This window comes from Rhinopithecus roxellana, chromosome 7, assembly GCF_007565055.1.
Source record: "Rhinopithecus roxellana isolate Shanxi Qingling chromosome 7, ASM756505v1, whole genome shotgun sequence".
NCBI classification, from domain to species: domain Eukaryota; kingdom Metazoa; phylum Chordata; class Mammalia; order Primates; family Cercopithecidae; genus Rhinopithecus; species Rhinopithecus roxellana.
The window spans coordinates 61,175,891-61,190,565 of record NC_044555.1 but is presented as its reverse complement, the minus strand read 5'-3'; positions in this window follow the sequence as shown (position 1 = coordinate 61,190,565).

The following is a 14,675-nucleotide window of genomic DNA, read 5'->3' as shown; positions in this document are numbered from 1 at the left end:
TATCCAAGATGCAAGACAACATCTTTACTTGTCCCTCTCCCTCCTCAAGCAGAAAGAACGAATCACTTTCATTGCTGCATAAAGTGCTGCTTGGGGTTGTGGGAGGAGTGGTGCAAGCACTCCTCCTGCAATCCCATGAGATGTCTCACCAGGTCACACACTACTTCAGTCTACTGGCTCTAAGCCCAGCACAGCATCAGGACTTGCCTTAGAAGTGCAGTCCTTGTGTCCTACACTGCCTTTCAAGTTCACTTACGACCCCAGAGCACTTTAACCCATGGTGGCGAGGCTTGCCAAGAAACTCAAGTTCTGACCACTAATTTGGGCACTCTGGCAAGGTCTGGTCCAAATGCTCCCTCCATGGTCAGGCACCAGCTGAGTTCAGCACAGTTTTGCTTGCTACTGTGACACCACAGCACTGAGTTTAATGCGAAGTCCCCCAGTCACTGCACTCTCCCTCCCTCAAGTTTACAGATTCTCTCTCTGTGCCATGCAGCTGCTGCCAGGGGAGTGGGGATGAGCGGCATCCGTCATTCAAGACTGTCTTTCTTACCCTCCATCCGTCATTCAAGACTGTCTTTCTTACCCTCCATCCGTCATTCAAGACTGTCTTTCTTACCCTCTTCAGCATCTCTTCTAGTGATGTGAAGTTAAGACCAGGTGCTGTGTTTGCTCACCAGATTTTTGGATCTTATGAAAGTCTTATGGATCTTATGAAGGATCTTATGAAGGTCCTTTGCTGTGTGCAGATAGTTGTTAAAATTTGGTTTTCTTGCAGATGGGGGAGAAACAGTGGACACTTCTGTTCTACCATGTTGCTCTGTCCTCCAAGGTTACTCTTGTTTGTATATCATGTGGGTTTTGACAAATGTATAATGACATGTATCCATGGTTACAATTTCATATAGAGTGTTTTCACCTCCTTAAAATCCTTCTGTGCTCCATCTATTCATCCCCCACTCCCAACCCGTGGTCTTTTTACTGTTTTCATAGTTCTACCTTTTCAAGAATGTCATAGACTTGGAATCATCCAGTATGTAGCCTCTTCAGATTGACTTTTTTTCACTAAGTAAATATACATTGAAGGTTTGTTTCTCCAGGCCTTTCTATGACTTGATAGCTCATTTCTATTTAGTGCTGAATAACATTTCATCGTCTAGATGTACCACAGTTTATTTATCCATTCACTTATTGAGGGACATCTTAGTTGCTTCCATGATTTGACAACTATGAATAAAGCTGTTGTGAACATACCTATGCAAGCTTTTGTGTAGACATAAGTTTTCAATTCCTTTAGAAAAAATATCAAGGAGTGCAATTGCTGAATTATATGGTAAAGGTATATTTCGTTTTCTAAGAAGCTGCCAAACTCTCTTCCAAAGTGACTGCAATATTTTAAATTCCCATCATCTAAGTATTAGCATTTCTGTTGCTCCACATCCTTGCTAGCATTTGGTATTGACAGTGTTCAGAATCATGGCCATTCTAATAGGTGTATAGTTGTATCTCATTGTTGCTTTAATTTGCATTTCCCTGATGACATATGATTTAGAGTATGTTTTCACATGTTTATTTACTGTTTGTTATCTTCTTTGGTGAGGTGTCTGTTCAGGTCTTTGGCCCATTTTTTAATCGGGTTGTTCTATTAATGTTGTTAAAACAATTTTTAAAAATTTATTCAAAAAGCTACTTTTATTAGCTACCCTCCCACAAAACAGGTAAAGAAAAGTAATAGAGATGAAGTTCAGATTAGTCTGTTTTGGTACACACTATGATAAAAGGGATTGAAGGACAGAAGATTGCAAGTATTGTGCAAAATGAGGTTTGGAGATTGTATTAGATTCCTGTTTCTGCATAACACATTACCTCAAATTTAGTGGCTTAAAATAATAAAAATTACTCTCTTGTATTTGTGTGGGTCACAAGTCTTACGCAGGTCACACATGGCTACAATCAAGGTGCTGGCAGGGCCACATTTCTTTCTGGAGGCACGAAGGGAGACTCTGCTTCCTTCTATCCACTTTGGAATGGTCTCTTATATAAATGATAAAATATCTATTATTTCCACGATAGCCTTAATTTAAGATGTATATAGAACCATCAAAATACATTAAAATATCAAGTAATCTTTACTTTTGTAAAAAAAAAAAAAAAAAAAGAGTTATCTAAATTGTTAACCAGAAGCACAGAATAAATGATGAGATGGACTATACAACCTCTTAAGAGTGTGGTATAAAAAGACAGTATTGCTCAAAAAAATCAAATGGAGAAAATGAGAGGATGTTGTAGAAAGACTACAATTTCTTGGAAATAGTCACTAGATCTGATTTCAGGCAAAAGCAGATGCAAATCTGTTTTTTGTTTTATTTTGTTTTGTTTTTCAGAAAATATGTCAGGTAAACTGTGTTTGAGAGACCAAATATTAATTAACAGTTTGCTGAGCAAAGCAATCAGAAATACTAAGACAAGAAGGATATGGTTGGAGTTGATGCATTCTGAAAACCAGGGAATAGTTCAAGGGAGTTAGCTGCTTCAGACTGTCATCTGCTAATTAATTTTCAAAAATGTAATCAATGCAGCTGCCCAAACTTCCTTTTAACTTCATGAGAAATAAACAAATGTGGAAAACACAAGCTTATAGAAGGTAAATTTTTAAGAAAGCAAGTTCTAGAACATTTTTGGAGACAGCACATATTTAGTCTGAAATGAAGATCATTTACTTTTGAAAAAGAGTGGTGGAAATAGGGACACCCGTTAGTTTACTTTTTGTATTTTTCTTTTTTAAAAAAATTTTAAACAATATAGAAAGCCAAATGATATATAAAATGTATTTGTAGTCTTTGCATATCCTATTGTAGTTAACCATAACTTTTAAGACTGTAAGTTTTAACTAATATAGATAATTGTTTCTGAATTTTGCTTGTGTTGGTGCTATTTTCCTATTTTCTTGTGACAATGATTGTGTGAGTAGCAGTGGATGTGACACTGGTCAGGGCTGTTCCCATGCCACAGATGCCTTAAAAATCTGTGAGTACTCAATAATAAAAGTTTTTACTTGCTTTCATGTCTGATTGTTTTATGCACAAAGCATAATATGAAATGAAATATTAAACAGGGATAGTTATGAGGATAGACAGAATGGCAAGCCCTGGAGATTGCTGGCTGATTTGATGCTGGAGTGTAGGTCCTCAACCTTTTCCCTCGATGACCCTTTGGACGACTCTGTGCACATCTCTCGTGTCACTGCCAAGTCTAGTTCCTTCCAATGCACAGAGAATGTATTTAGATATACAGCCTTTATGTCTCTTCTGCCTTATTCCAAATTGTTTAAACTTATTTAAGGGACAGGTATCACCAAGTTTAGAATTGTAAGGGGAGCACAGATTTACTTTACTTTATGAAATAACTATACATCTAGAAAAGATGGATATAATGATCAGTAGAAAAAATAGATATAGGAATGTTCTGGTTATCCAGAGCTGCAGAACAAACCACCCCAAATGTACTAGCACAAAACAACAAAAATCAATAATGATGGTTATCTCTCACACTTCTGGGGTGACTGGGCTTAGCTGGGTGGTTCTAGCTCAGGGTCAGATGGAGGCTGGGGCTTGAGTCATTTCAAAGTCTTCCTCGCTCAGGTGCCTGACTGTTAATGTTGCCTTTTGTTAAAGACATCAGCTGGGGCTGTTGGCCTGGACACTTACTCATGGCTTCTCCACGTGGCCCAGGCTTCTTCCTGGAATGTCAGTTAAGTGCTAAAGACAGATGAGCCAAGAAGGAGAGAGAATTGTGAAAAGCTGCGTTACAATATTGGAACTAGTGTGAAAAATCACACCACTTCACTTTTCCAATGTACTATTGATTAGAATCAAGTCACTAAGACTGACCTACCATGTCACCAAATTTAAGGCAATATTAAAAATTGTTTGTACATGTTTTAAGACCACCAAAAAGAAAAATATATCTATTTTATTATATATAAAACATAATATAAATAATATATATACATATATACTATATATATTATATATAGTATATATAATACTATACTATAATACTATATAATGTAGTATACTATACTATATACTATATTATATATACTGTATATACTATATATAAACATATATTTTATATAATATATAAAAATATAAAATATATACTTACATATAACAAAGTATAAAATATATACAACATATAATATAAACCATATATAATGTATAATATATAGATATTTGAGTATATAAAAGTCTTTTATTTCCAGTTCGAATTGCCCATTACACTTTGTAATGTGAAGCATTACATAGTTCACAAAATATTAGCGGCCCATAAGTGACTCCTTTGCTATGTATAACTATGTTAATTTTAAACTGTAGCGAGGTTCCCTTTGTAATGAAATTCTCTATTAAGGAATTCTTAATAGAAGGTCATAATTATGCATTTTGTTATATTAAACTTGATCTGGGGTCACCCATAATTTCATTAAATAATGTATGTATTATCTTCTAATCTTGCATTGTAATGCATTGAACATGTTAATATATCTGAAACTGTTAATCACTAACTGAAACAGCTGCTTTATTTGAACAGCACTTACAAAACGATATGCAAACAAGCTTTGCTTCATGTTTTGACATAAGTTAAATCCAATTTCATCAGATAGTTCTGCTCAGTGCGTGTTCTTTACCTGGGAATGAAAGGAACTTCGAGCCTGGAACTCTACTTTCTTCCCTTTGACATCCACATGTGCTACTGTGGACAGGGCAATAAAAAGATGAGGGCAGAATTGTGGTTTGTGCTTTCAGCATGGGCTGCCACTTTAATGGCATAACCAGGAACAGGTGACTTGAAGGCAGCCGGAAGTCTTTTGAAGTGTGGAATTCTACTCTATTACCGATAGTATCCCCATTTAGCAGCCCATCTAGAAGTGTGCAGACAACAGCCATAATTCGGACAATGCACCATATGTTCATTTCCAAGTCACGAGGAGTGAGTAGTCCAGGCTTGATTGTCCCTACTTGGCTCAGTGACATTAAGAATGCTAACAACATTGATGACACTGAGACACCACCGATTGACAGTTCTGTTTTTCCCTTTGTCTCACCCCATTTTCTATTTCTGACTAATTCCGCCTCCCTTAAAAAAAAAGTCTCTTTCATCAATTACGCCAATTCTCCATCCTGATTTATTTTACACTCCTTTATGCCATAACATGGTCAGACTGCTTTCACACAAAGCTGTAAGGACACTCATTTAAGAAGTGTTTATATTAATATTGAAGTCTATTAGAGCTAAAGCTTTCTTTACTTCTCAGGGTTTCTAATTATTCCAATATCTTAAGCTGCAGCTTGTCACATTCAGGTATTATGGTTGGTTCTAGCAAATCAGCTTCTGCAGGAGCAACTTTTCCCTTTCAGTCTTATTTGCATTAAAGATGAGTCTTAGACACCATCTGAGTATTCAATCAGTTTATTCTGACAATGCTGTCACAAGATGGATAAAGGAAACATGTTGGTGTCATGGGCCAGATATACTCAGGTGGTCTGATGACCAGATGACCAGGAAGGTCTCTGTGTGGAAACTATTCTCAGTTTGGGGAATCTTTCCCTCTTTCTTTATACTTGTATTCATTCTTGGTGAGTTACCAGGTCTTTCTTCCATAAAGGAAGTTTAAGCTATTCTCGTAAGGGTGAGTTTTAAAGTTTATAAATGTGCTGAGGTGGCCTTGTCTCTTAAAAATCCCTGGGCCAGGTTGCATCATACTGCTAAGTGACCCACAGGGTAGGCCCTGCAATACTTGAGGGTGGGCCTTATGGCTGTCATTAATCTTATAGCTATAACATGTCTCTTATAATTCAAAGGTTAGCTTTTATATAGTCCATGTAGAAGGGAATAAATTCGAGAAAAAAAAAAACTAAATTACTTTGATTGCTTTCAAGTAAATAATTTTAATTGATATAGGATTATTAACATGTTGTTGGTAGGAAAACTAAGGATTGGAAATATTGTATGACTTATACTAGATAGACATTGCTGCTGATAAGGGTTGAGACATGATTCATACCTGGAATTTTTTGATATGTTCTCACTCATAAGTGGGAATTGAACAATGAGAACACACAGACATAGGGAGGGGAACATCACACACCAGGGCCTGCCAGGGGTTGGGGGCTCGGGGAAGAACAGCATTAGGAGAAATACCTAATATGGATGACGGGTTGATGGGTACAGCGAACCATCGCGGCACGTGTATACCTAGGTAACAAACCTGAACATTCTGCACATGTATCCCAGAACTTATAGTATTTTTTAAAAAATAAAGATTCTGTATTCTTTACTCTTTTGTTTTCTTTCCTTGGAGTTTTTAAAAAATAGTCTTGATTTTATAGAAGACTTTTATATTAATAGAAAAATTGAAAAGAGAGTACAGAACTTTTCCATATACCCACCTTCGCACATATTGTTATTAACTGACATTAATTAGGATGAAACAGTTGTTACAATTAATGAACCAATATGGATACATTATTAAGTTCATAGTTTATTCATATGTCCATTGTAACTTTTTATTGTGGTAAAATACACATAATATAACACAACGTTTTAACCATTTTAAAGTGTGCAATTCAGGGACATTAAGTACACTGTCAATGCTGTTCAATGTTCAGTCATCACCATTACCTAGTTCCAAAAGTTTTATCACCCTAAAAGGAAACCCTGTGAACATTAACTCATTAATCCTCATTAATCCCTCTCCCAAATTCCTGGCAAACACTTACTTGCTTTTCATCCTATGAATTTTCCCATTCTGGATATTTTATGTTAATGAAATCATATAATATGTGGCCTTTTGTGTCTGGCTTCTTTTGCTTCACAAGATGTTTTCAAGGTTGATCCATCCTGTAGATCAGTGTCTGCCAAAGACTGGGGGCATAGGGCAATGGCGAGTGATTGCTTAGTGAGTATGGAGTTTCATTTTAAGGGTAAGAAAACTGTTCTAAAACTAGATAGTGGTGGTGATTGAACATTTTGAGTGTATTCAATGCCACTGAATTTTACACTTAAAAATTGTTTAAAATACATTTTAAGTTGTCTATATTTTATCACAACAAAAAGATTTCATGTTATTTTAAGGTAATTAAGATGTGTCTGTGGATATAAACTGGCTCCCCATCCCCCACTTTTTGTTTCGCAGCCTCATATAGTTGTACTTACCTCATATATATTCTGAAGAGTTGTTTGTTTTTCTCCATTCTTCTCATTACAGTGGAATATCAAAAAGTTGCCTAAAAAGCAATAAAACTAAAATTTTCTGTTGTGTTTATATAATTATTCCCATCATGTTGAAGTAATATCTGGCACATGGACACTGTTTTTGTTTTCTTTTTTTCTTCAGTTCAACAGAATAGACCCAAATTCTAAGATATAGATTGGTGACAACCATTCTTTTCAGACATCAATTTATTTCTTTTTTCTTTTTCTTTTTCTTTTGCTCCTTTTTGTTTGTTTGTTTGTTTTGAGACAATGGGGCATAATCACTGTTTACTCCAGCCTCAAACTCCTAGGCTCAAATGATCCTCCCACCTCAGCCCCCCAAAGTAGCACATCATCACATCCAGCTAATTTTTTATTCTTTGTAGAGACAGGGCTTTGTATTTAGTCCAAGCTGGTCTCGAACTCCTGGGCTCGAGCAATCTGCCCGCTTCAGCCTCCCAAGTGCTGGGATCACAGGCATGAGCAACTTCGCTCAGCCTGTTCCTTTTTTTGTTGACAGTATTTTTAATACCTTGCTATCACTTCACTGTCCTGATGGCCTCAGTAAGAATGTTAATTTAGGCCGGGCACAGTGGCTCATGCCTGTAATCCCAGCACTTTGGGAGGCCGAGGCGGGCAGATCACAAGGTCAAGAGATCGAGACTATCCTGGCCAACATGGTGAAACCCTGTCTCTAGTAAAATGCAAAAATTAGCTGGGCGTGGTGGTGCTCGCTTGTAGTCCCAGCTACTTGGGAGGCTGAGGCAGGAGAATCGCTTGAACCTAGGAGATGGAGGTTGCAGTGAGCTGAGATCATGCCACTGCACTCCAGCCCAGCAACAGAGTGAGACTCCGTTTCAAAAAAAAAAAAAAATGTTAATTTATCCCACTATAGCAATTAATATCTGACAGCAAACAATATTGACCACCTATTCGGTGCCAAGCACTCTGAGAAAATCTAAAAATGTAGATAAAAATCTCAGTCCTCAAGTTGCTAAACAAAGAACATAACCTTAAAGATAAAGACTTAGACTAGTTGTGAGCAAATTTTATGACTACATTCAGAGGTGCCATGATATCAAAGGGTGGGCATCCTGGCTTTGTTGTGAGCCTATGCGTATTAATTTTCTATTATTGCAGAACAAATTACCATAAATTTAGCAGCTACAAAAAATACACATTTATTATATCACTATTTTCAAGGGTCAGGAGTGCGGACACAACTTGAATGGATCCTTTGCTTAAGGTTTTTGTTTGTTTGTTTGTTTGTTTGTTTTTTTCTGAGACAGACTTTTGCTCTGTTGCCCAGGCTGGAGTGCAGTGGCGCAATCTCGGCTCACTGCAACTTCGGCTTCCTGGATTCAAGCAATTCTTTGCCTCAGCCTCCCGAGTAGCTGGGATTACAGGTACCGCCACAACGCCCGGCTAACTTTTTTGTATTTTTAGTAGACTTGGGATTTCACCATCTTGGCCAGGCTCGTCTTGAGCTCCTGAACTCGTGATCCACCTACCTCCACCTCCCAACGTGCTGGGATTACAGGTGTGAGCGACTGTGCCCGGCCTGCTTAAGATCTTATAACTCTTCAATCAAGGGATTGACCTGGGTTGTGTTCTTCTCAAAGGCTTAACGAAGGAAGAATCTGCTTCCAAGCTCCCTCATGTTGTTAAAATAATTCATTTGCTTATCGCTTTGGGATTCAAGGCAGTTTGAGTCTTCAAACACAGCAATGGAGGACAGAGCAACTCTAAAAGGAAGATTTGATAGAGTTACTCTCTTTAAGAAAGGCACTGATTTTTTTTTTTTTAATCTGAGAAGGTGCACAGGATACAGACCCACATGTATCAAATATATTTACACTATTTTAAATGCATGTGTAATGAAATAATAGCAACTTGAAAGAGGTATTGTACTTACCTGTTGTCTATGAGATCATTTGTACATGAAAAATCTTGTATCATATTATAATATGTAGAGTTTGATTTTACACTTAAATTACCACTCATGAAAAATGCTGTTTTATATTAATACTAAATATTTTTTATTCTCCATTAAAGAAATATTTGGTTGAAATGAATTCTTCTGAATTTGTGAAAATTGGTAATTATAATGTGAACAGTAGTTTGATCTAAAGCTTTTGAATTCCTTTGTAATATTAATTTATAATACAGCCTTAGAAAAAATACTAAGCTTAATTCTCAATACCATAGTAAGGAAGAAAATTTCCTTATTTGAATTGGACTATTAGAATATTAATATTTGACTGTGCAGTTTTTTTTAAAATTTTTTTATTTCCATAGGTTTTTGGGGAACAGGTGGCATTTGGTTATATGAGTAAGTTCTTTAGTGGTGATTTGTAAGATTTTGGTGCATCCATCACCTAAGCAGTATATGCTGAACCCAGTTTGTAGTCTTTTATCCCTCACCCTCTTCCCAACCTTTCTCCCTGAGTCCCCAAAGTCCATTGTGTCATTCTCATGCCTTTGCATACTCATAGTTTAGCTCCCACTTATGAGTGAGAACATACAATGTTTGGTTTTCCATTCCGTGACTCTGCAGTTTTTATATCAATTAATCAAAATATAACTGAACTTAATTTATCATTCATATTTATTAAGTCACAACCTTTTTACATATACTTTGTTTTGCAAGAAAAAATATTAGCAAAGAGCAAAAGTTGTGAAATTATGCTGCTGTCAAATGTGAAATAATGCCTTCAACGTAATAGATTACATAGTTTGCAATAATTTATATGGCGGAATGCATCAATTAAACTGTGCATTTAATTGTATTTCCAAGTGTACTGAAAAATGCAATTACACACAATAGATAATGTCCAAGTCACCTAGTAGACAGCTGTTCTTAATTAAATGTGTGATGCCTGCTTTGCCATTAAGAATCACCTGTTGAATGCTATAATTAAGCCTCCATTTGGCAGCTTTCCATGTATAACACAGAAACATTTGACTAACACCGCCATCAAGAAAAGACTGGTTGTTTCATTTTGGCTGCTCCATTTGAACTTTTAAGTAAAATTGAAATGCTTTACGTAAAAGCTCGTTGAAAATATAAACAGTTCTTTAAAAATATGGCAAGATTCATAGAAATTCTCAGAATAGGGGAAAAGCTACAAAAGCCTTAAAAATACATCCTATCAAATGTCAGAAATCGAAAGAAGTGTCTGCTCTCATGTGGATGGAGGCAGATTGAATGGGGGAGCAGAATCATGACTCAGTCCCCAAGGAAATGCACCTTCTGCGAGGAAAGGTTACTCGACCCCCATTCAAAGCGTATAAACACTGTGAAGCGCACATCACTGTACTGACACAACCCTGGCCTCTATCTTCACTGTGATGCCCAGCATGTGAACATCTGGTCTGTATAGTCCTAAGTTCCCACATAAGAAATCAGCAGATGTTACCGAGCTGATCTGTGTAGGGGAGGCAAGAGCATCAAGTAAAACCTTTTGATCTAGGGGCTGGGTTGAGACTGGCTTCTACTTGCAGTTACTTGTGTAGTATATAATCAGTCCACCCCTACCAACCCTTAGACTTTTATTGAGACAACTTAGATATCCTCTTCCCCTGGACGATTCATCTTACAGGACTTTGTTGTCCTTTTCTGTCTGCAAACCTACGTCAGAAGCAATTCAGATGATAGTCCAGGAATTGCTGACTTTAAAAAGCCAGGATGTGATTTAGTATCCCTGAACAACTTATGCAAATTGGTCCAGTCCCACACTAGAGCTCCACATACTAAAAGGAGTTTCAGCCTTGCCATGTCAAACTAAAGTCAGGAGGGCAAGTATGCCCGTTCCCAAGTAGAAGACCCTGCAAGGCCTTCTTGTTGATTTATTGTCTACAACAATTTAATGTGAAGCTATGTCATACCAGTTGTGAAATGTATTGAATGTCACTCTAGCCATCTCCCATATAATTGTATTAAAAATCCAGGGCACTAGACTGATTCTTTGCAATGTTACTTCTTGCATCATCTCTTAGTCTCCTGGGATTTTTGTCTCTGCTAATGCAGACATCCTGCTAGCAACATATATTATGTATATTTCCAAATATTCAACCATCAATGTATAACCATTTAATCATAATTAATATGTGGTGTTTAAAAATAATATTTTGTTTACTTTTATTGAATATTAAAGTGAAATATTAAACTTTTCTATTTTGCTGAATTTGTAAATGTAATTTTACATTTAGGCAACTAATTTGGGTTTTATGAAAATTCTTTTTTAGCTGAAGAGATTGGGTATTATTTGAGGGTGATTTCTCTTTTTTCCTTCATCATTTTTAATGATAGCCTCATTCCATTTGCCCTGTGACTTTAATTCAATTTGTTATTACTGCTCTTTTTTTTTTTTTTCATAGCTAAGCTCCTCCCCATAAACCCCTTCATATCTTGGGTCACATACAGAAGTTGAAAACTCATCTGTTTCATGAACATTTGGAAACATGTATTGACCTCATGATGCCCACTGGCAAAATGGGTGCGAGTTGTATGAAATCAGAAGTCTCCATCTATATGATAAATATTCATAAAGTTACATATAGTTTGAGCCCCTTACACACTGCAAAGCCTTCTCCAGTTTTACTCACACTTCTTTCTCCTAATACTGTGAAACCTTTATCCTACAATAAGCACTGCAACTTTTTCAAGAGATATAATTAGAAGAAAATTGGAAAATGATAACTTTCTATTCTCAAAGGTCTCCTCTGGGTTCCTTATCAATGGCACTACCAGTTAGTCTGTAAAGATTCCACATGCCCGGGGTGCCAGCATTTTAGCACCAAGGGTGCCATCTCTAATACCATGTAGTAGATGAAGGAAGTAATTGCTGTTTTTCTGTAATTTGAATAGTAATTTTATGTTTTTCCACATCCATGCTAATATTATGGACCATCTCATTTTTTTAAAGACAAAAGGTAGAATATGGAGAGAGACTATCAGAATGAAGAATAAAAAAAAAAATCACACGATCATCTCAATAGATGCAGAAAAAGCATGTGCCAAATTTAAACACCCTTTCATGATACAAAAACTATGAATGTAAAGAAATTACCTTAACACAATGAAAGTCATATATGAAAAGCTAAAAGCTAACATCATACTTGATGGTAAAAAACTAAAATATTTTATGCTAACATTATGTACTCTTGCCACTTTTATTCAACATAGTACTGAACTCCTAGGCAGAATGATTTGTCAAGAAAAAGAAAAATCCCTTTTAGGGATCCAAATAGAAAAGGAAGAAGTAAAATTATCTGTTTGAAGATGACATGATGTTATATGTAAAACACCTTAAAGATACCACAGAAAAGTACACTAATAAAAAAAGTCAATAAGGTTGCAGAACACTAAATCAATACATAAAAATCAGTGCATTTCCTCAGACTAACAATGAACAATGGGACAACACAGTTGAACCTGGAGGATATTATTGTTACTGAAAATAAGCCAGTCACAGAAAGATAAATACTGTATTACTCCATCTATATGAGGTATGTAAACTAGTCAAATTTCTAGAAGCAGAAAGTACAATAATTGTCAGGGGCTCAAGGAGGGGGAAATGGGAAGCTGCTATTCAATGGATATAAAGTTTTAATTATGCGATTTGAAAAACTTCCAGAGATCTGCTGTACAACCCTGTGTCTATAGTTAACAATATTGTACTGTCTAATTAAAAATATGTGAAGAGAGTACATCTCATTTTATGTATTTTTACTGCAATAAGAATATATAAACTTTGTCACCTTTAAAGTGAATTCTCAATAACGTAATTACATTTTTATTCTATTCAATTATCCAACACAATTTAATCCCTGCATTCAAGGGAATCATATTCCAGAGGAGGAAGCAAGATTGCATAAAGATGGGTACAATAGACACTGGTGACTTCTAGAAGCAGGAGGAGGGTAAGAGTTGAAAAACTCTTATGTAGTATGCTCAATACTTGTGTGATGAGATAATTCACACACAAAAGCTCAATTAAATGAAATTTACCCACGTAGCAAACCAGCAAATGTACCCCTAAGCCTAAAATAAAAGTTGAAAAAAAATATGGTAATGAAGTTAATATGGTGAAGGTAATATGGTGAAGATAATGTTAATTTCATTGCCAGAATAACTTCTCAAGTTTAGGCATAGCTTCTGAGACAGAGTAGGGGTGGAACTCCTCCCTCCCTATCCCCCGACTAATGCATTTTGTTTCTTTTTCTTTCTTACCCATTAACCACAAGACCTTGAAGAAACTATGAATCTTACTCAAGTCGCCATACCCACTGATCACGGGACCTTGAAAAAACTAAGATAAGCAGTATTCAACTTATAATAAACCTTACTCAAGGAAGTTAATTTTATTGCATGTATGCGCACAAGACTTAGAAGAATGTTTATTAAGTAATCCATTTATATTTCATGCCATAGTGTATATATTGCTCTCTCAAATTGTATCTGGAATAACCTCTCAAGCTTGCGTTTGAGACTGTGTTAAGAATGTGTTAAAGATGGTTGAACTTTTCAGTGTAGGCATAAAAATCTTTTATATTTTTATGAGCCTCCTTTTCACCCTCACTGAATCTTTCAGCTCATCTCTCTGACTTAATTATTACAAATTATTCCATGCAAAATCGTATTTAAAAAGAAAAGTGATTATTCTTATTGATTAGGTTCACATTATAATTATGGTAAAGTCAAGTATTAATCTACAATGATTAATGATCTCTCTAGTCCATGAAATTTAACATTTTATAATTTCACTTTAGCTCAAATATGCCTGTTTAGCCATCAAAATCATTGATAATGGTTTTTCTCTGTGTCCCCATGCAAATCTCATCTTGAATTGTACTACTATAATTTCCACGTGTTGTGGGAGGGACCCGGTGGGAGTTAATTTGAATCATGGGCGTGGTTTCCCCCATTGTGTTCTCGTGGCAGTGAATAAGTCTCACGAGATCTGACAGTTTTATCAGGGTTTTCCACTTTTGCATCTCCCTCATTTTCTCTTGCTGCCACTGTGTAAGAAGTGCCTTTCACCTCCCGCCTTGATTCTGAGGCCTCCCAGCCATGTGAAAGTGTAAGTACAATTAAACTAACTCTTTTTCTTTCCAATCTCAGGTATGTCTTTATCAGCAGCGTGAAAAGGAACTAATACAATCATATAATATTGTCCAGTCAATTCAAACAAATAAATTACAAAAGCTGGCAAGACGTAGGCTCAAGATAGGAAAATAAATAGACATTGTGATCTATGAAGATTATCTGTATAGGTCAATTGCATGTTTTATAATTCAAGATATATGTATCTAGAAGGCATTCCTGACTTGTTCCAGGTTACCCAACAAATTACTGGCTGAGTTGAGATTTGTGTTTTTCTCCCAATATTATGTTTACTTCTCTTTTTTCTGGGTCA